Below are 6062 nucleotides of genomic sequence, written 5' to 3'. Positions count from 1 at the left end.
CAACAAGGGGCTGGGTCAACTATTCAATCAAATGATATTGAGCATGTTTCCCATCTCTTCTTGAGAAACAAGCGGGCTATTTCTTTGCAAAATTGTGCTCAATTTCATATGTGGCAATTCCGTCAAGATCTCTTCGTTAGTTGGGGGAAGAATCCGCACGAATCGGATTTTTTGAGGAACATGTCGAGAGAGAATTGGATTTGGTTAGACAATGTGTGGTTGGTAAACAAGGATCGGTTTTTTAGCAAGGTACGGAATGTATCATCAAATATTCAATATGATTCCACGAGATCTAGTTTGATTCAAGTAACGGATTCTAGCCAATTGAAAGGATCTTCTGATCAATCCAAGGATCATTTCGATTCCATTAGGAATGAGGATTCGAAATATCACACATTGATCAATCAAAGAGAGATTCAGCAACTAAAAGAAAGATCGATTCTTTGTTGGGATCCTTCCTTTCTTCAAACGGAACGAACAGAGATAGAATCAGAGCGATTCCCTAAAAGCCTTTCTGGATATTCCTCAATGTGCCGACTATTCATGGAACGTGAGAAGCAGATGAATAATCATCTGCTTCCGGAAAAAATCGAAGAATTTCTTGGGAATCCTGCAAGAGCCAATCGTTCTTTTTTCTCTGACAGATGGTCAGAACTTCATCTGGGTTCGAATCCTACTGAGAGGTCCACTAGAGATCAGAAATTGTTGAAGAAAGAACAAGATATTTCTTTTGTTCTTTCCAGGCGATGGGAAAATAAAGAAATAGTTAATATATTCAAGATAATTATGTACTTACAAAATACCGTCTCAATTCATCCTATTTCATCAGATCCGGGATGTGATATGGTTCCGAAGGATGAACTGGACAGTTCCAATAAGATTTCATTCTTGAACAAAAATCCGTTTTTTGGTTTATTTCATCTATTCCATGACCGGAACAGGGGGGGATACACGTTACACCACGATTTTGAATCAGAAGAGATATTTCAAGAAATGGCAGATCTATTCACTCTATCAATAACCGAGCCGGATCTGGTGTATCATAGGGAATTGACTTTTTCTATTGATTCCTCCGGATTGGATCAAAAACCATTTTTGAATGAGGTATTCAACTCCAGGGATGAATCGAAAAATCAATCTTTATTGGTCCTACCTCCTCTTTTTTATGAAGAGAATGAATCTTTTTATCGAAGGATCATAAAAAAATGGGTCCAGACCTCTTGTGGGAATGATTTAGAGGATCCAAAACCAAAAATAGTGGTATTTGCTAGCAACAACATAATGGAGGCAGTCAATCAATATAGATTGATCCGAAATCTGATTCAAATCCAATATAGCATCCCTGGTTACATAAGAAATGTATTGAATCGATTCATTAAAAAGAATCGATTCGATCGCAACTTCGAATATGGAATTCAAAGGTATCAAATAGGAAATGATACTCTGAATCATAGAACTATAATGAAATACACGATCAACCAACATTTATCAAATTTGAAAAAGAGTCAGAAGAAATGGTTCGATCTTCTTATTTTTATTTCTCGAACGGAGAGATCCATGAATCGGGATCCTAATGCATATAGATACAAATGGTCCAATGGGAGCAAGAATTTCCAGGAACATTTGGACCATTTCATTTCTGAGCAGAATAGCCGTTTTCAAGTAGTGTTCGATCGATTACATATTAATCAATATTCGATTGATTGGTCTGAGGTTATCGACAAAAAATATTTGTTTAAGTCACTTTGTTTCTTTTTGTCCAAGTTACTTCTTTTTTTGTCCAAGTTTCTTCTCTTTTTGTCTAACTCACTTCCTTTTTTCTTTGTGAGTTTCGGGAGTATCCCCATTCATAGGTCCGAGATCCACATCTATGAGTTGAAAGGTCCGAATGATCCACTCTGTAATCAGTTGTTAGAATCAATAGGTCTTCAAATCTTTCATTTGAAAAAAAGGAAACCCTTATTATTGGATGACCATGATACTTCCCAAAAATCGAAATTCTTGATCAATGGAGGAACAATATCACCATTTTTGTTCAATAAGATACCAAAGTGGATGATTGACTCATTCCATACTAGAAAGAATTGCAGGAAATCTTTTGATAACACGGATTCCTATTTCTCAACGATATCCCACGATCAAGACAATTGGCTGAATCCCGTGAAACCATTTCATAGAAGTTCATTGATATCCTCTTTTTATAAAGCAAATCGACTTCGATTCTTGAATAATCGATATCACTTCTGCTTCTATTGTAACAAAAGATTCCCTTTTTATGTGGAAAAGGCCTGTATCAATAATAATGATTTTACGTATGGACAATTCCTCAATATCTTGTTCATTCGCAACAAAATATTTTCTTTTTGCGGTGGTAAAAAAAAACATGCTTTTTGGGGGAGAGATACTATTTCACCAATCGAGTCACAGGTATCTAACATATTGATACCTAACGATTTTCCGCAAAGTGGCGACGAAGGGTATAACTTGTACAAATCTTTCCATTTTCCAATTCGATCCGATCCATTCGTTCGTAGAGCTATTTACTCGATCGCAGACATTTCTGGAACACCTCTAACAGAGGGACAAATAGTCAATTTTGAAAGAACTTATTGTCAATCTCTTTCAGATATGAATCTACCTGATTCAGAAGGGAAGAACTTGCATCAGTATCTCAATTTCAATTCAAACATGGGTTTGATTCACACTCCATGTTCTGAGAAATATTTACCATCCGAAAAGAGGAAAAAACGGAGTCCTTGTCCAAAAAAATGCCTTGAGAAAGGGCAGATGTATAGAACCTTTCAACGAGATAGTGCTTTTTCAACTCTTTCAAAATGGAATCTATTCCAAACATATATACCATGGTTCCTTACCTCGACAGGGTACAAATATATAAATTTCATATTTTTAGATACTTTTTCAGACCTATTGCCGATACTAAGTAGCAGCCAAAAATTTGTATCCATTTTTCATGATATTATGCATGGATCAGATATATCATGGCGAATTCTTCAGATTCCATTGTGTCTTTCACAATGCAATCTGATAAGTAAGATATGGAATCTGATAAGTGAGATTCCGAGTAATTGTTTACATAATCTTCTTCTATCCGAAGAAATTTTTCATCGAAATAATGAATCACTATTGATATCGACACATCTGAGATCGCTAAATGTTCGGGAGTTCCTCTATTCAATCCTTTTCCTTCTTCTTGTTGCTGGATATCTCGTTCGTACACATCTTCTCTTTGTTTCTCGAGTCTATAGTGAGTTACAGACAGAGTTCGAAAAGGTCAAATCTTTGATGATTCCATCATACATGATTGAGTTGCGAAAACTTCTAGATAGGTATCCCACATCTGAACTGAATTCTTTCTGGTTAAAGAATCTCTTTCTAGTTGCTCTGGAACAATTAGGAGATTCTCTAGAAGAAATACGGGGTTCTGCTTCTGGTGGCCCCATGCTATGGGGTGGTGGTCCCGCTTATGGGGTCAAATCAATACGTTCTAAGAAGAAATATTGGAATCTCATCGATCTCATAAGTATCATACCAAATCCCATCAATCGAATCGCTTTTTCGAGAAATACGAGACATGTAAGTCATACAAGTAAAGCGATCTATTCCTTGATAAGAAAAATAAAAAACGTGAATGGTGATTGGATTGATGATAAAATAGAATCCTGGGTCTCGAACAGTGATTCGATTGATGATAAAGAAAGAGAATTCTTGGTTCAGTTCTCTACCTTAACGACAGAAACAAGGATTGATCAAATTCTATTGAGTCTGACTCATAGTGATCATTTATCAAAGAATAACTCTGGTTATCAAATGATTGAACAACCGGGAGCAATTTACTTACGATACTTAGTTGACATTCATAAAAAGTATCTAATGCATTATGAGTTCAATACATCCTGTTTAGCAGAAAGACGGATATTCCTTGCTCATTATCAGACAATTACTTATTCACAAACCCTGTGGGGGGCTAATAGTTTTCATTTCCCATCTCATGGAAAACCCTTTTCGCTCCGCTTAGCCCTACCCCCCCCTAGGGGTATTTTAGTGATAGGTTCTATAGGAACTGGACGATCCTATTTGGTCAAATACCTAGCGACAAACTCCTATGTTCCTTTCATTACAGTATTTCTGAAAAAGTTCCTGGATAACAAGCCTAAGGGTTTTCTTATTGATGATAGTGACGATAGTGACGATATTGATGATAGTGACGATATCGACCGTGACCTTGATATGGAGCTGGAGCTTCTAACTATGATGAATACGCTAACTATGGATATGATGCCGGAAATAGACCGATTTTATATCACCTTTCAATTCGAATTAGCAAAAGCAATGTCTCCTTGCATAATATGGATTCCAAACATTCATGATCTGGATGTGAATGAATCGAATTACTTATCCCTCGGTCTATTAGTGAACTATCTCTCCAGGGATTGTGAAAGATGTTCCACTAGAAATATTCTTGTTATTGCTTCGACTCATATTCCCCAAAAAGTAGATCCCGCTCTAATAGCTCCGAATAAATTAAATACATGCATTAAGATACGAAGGCTTCTTATTCCACAACAACGAAAGCACTTTTTCACTCTTTCATATACTAAGGGATTTCACTTGGAAAAGAAAATGTTCCATACTAATGGATTCGGGTCCATAACCATAACTATGGGTTCCAATGTACGAGATCTTGTAGCACTTACTAATGAGGCCTTATCGATTAGTATTATACAAAAAAAATCCATCCTAGACACTAATATAATTAGATCTGCTCTTCATAGACAAACTTGGGATTTGCGATCTCAGGTAAGATCGGTTCAGGATCATGGGATCCTTTTCTATCAGATAGGAAGGGCTGTTTCACAAAATGTACTTCTAAGTAATTGCTCCATAGATCCTATATTTATCTATATGAAGAAGAAATCATGTAACGAGGGGGATTCTTATTTGTACAAATGGTACTTCGAACTTGGAAGGAGCATGAAGAAATTAACGATACTTCTTTATCTTTTGAGTTGTTCTGCCGGATCGGTCGCTCAAGACCTTTGGTCTCTACCCGGACCTGATGAAAAAAATGGGATCACTTCTTATGGACTCGTTGAGAATAATTCTGATCTAGTTCATGGCCTATTAGAAGTAGAAGGCGCTCTGGTGGGATCCTCACGGACAGAAAAAAATTGCAGTCAGTTTGATAATGATCGAGTGACATTGCTTCTTCGGTCCGAACCAAGGAATCCCTTAAATATGATTCAAAATGGATCTTGTTCTATCGTTGATCAGAGATTTCTCCATGAAAAATATGAATCGGAGTTTGAAGAAGGGGGAGGAGTCCTCGACCCGCAACAGATAGAGGAGGATTTTTTCAATCACATAGTTTGGGCTCCTAGAATATGGCGCCCTTGGGGCTTTCTATTTGATTGTATCGAAAGGCCCAATGAATTGGGATTTCCCTATTGGGCCAGGTCATTTCGGGGCAAGCAGATCATTTATGATGAAGAGGATGAGCTTCAAGAAAATGATTCAGAGTTCTTACAGGGTGGAACCATGCAGTACCAGACACGAGATAGATCTTCCAAAGAACAAGGCTTTTTTCGAATAAGCCAATTCATTTGGGACCCTGCGGATCCACTCTTTTTCCTATTCAAAGATCAGCCTTTTGTCTCTGTGTTTTCACATCGAGAATTCTTTGCAGATGAAGAGATGTCAAGGGGGCTTCTTACTTCCCAAACAGATCTTCCTACATCTATATATAAACGCTGGTTTCTCAAGAATACGCAAGAAAAGCATTTTGAATTGTTGATTCATTGCCAGAGATGGCTTAGAACCAATAGTTCATTATCTAATGGATTTTTCTGTTCTAATACTCTATCTGAGAGTTATCAATATTTATCAAATCTGTTCCTATCTAACGGAACGCTATTGGATCAAATGACAAAGACATTGTTGAGAAAAAGATGGCTTTTCCCGGATGAGATGGTTGTTGCTATCTACTCCAATAACGAATCATTGGTTTAACTGAATAACTCAAAAAAATGGATAGACCTTTCTTT

The sequence above is a fragment of the Abrus precatorius genome, unplaced genomic scaffold (genome assembly GCF_003935025.1).
Source record: "Abrus precatorius isolate BTA unplaced genomic scaffold, Abrus_2018 Scaffold0, whole genome shotgun sequence".
In the NCBI taxonomy this organism is placed as follows: Eukaryota; Viridiplantae; Streptophyta; class Magnoliopsida; order Fabales; family Fabaceae; genus Abrus; species Abrus precatorius.
Note: the sequence above shows the minus strand (reverse complement) of the source record.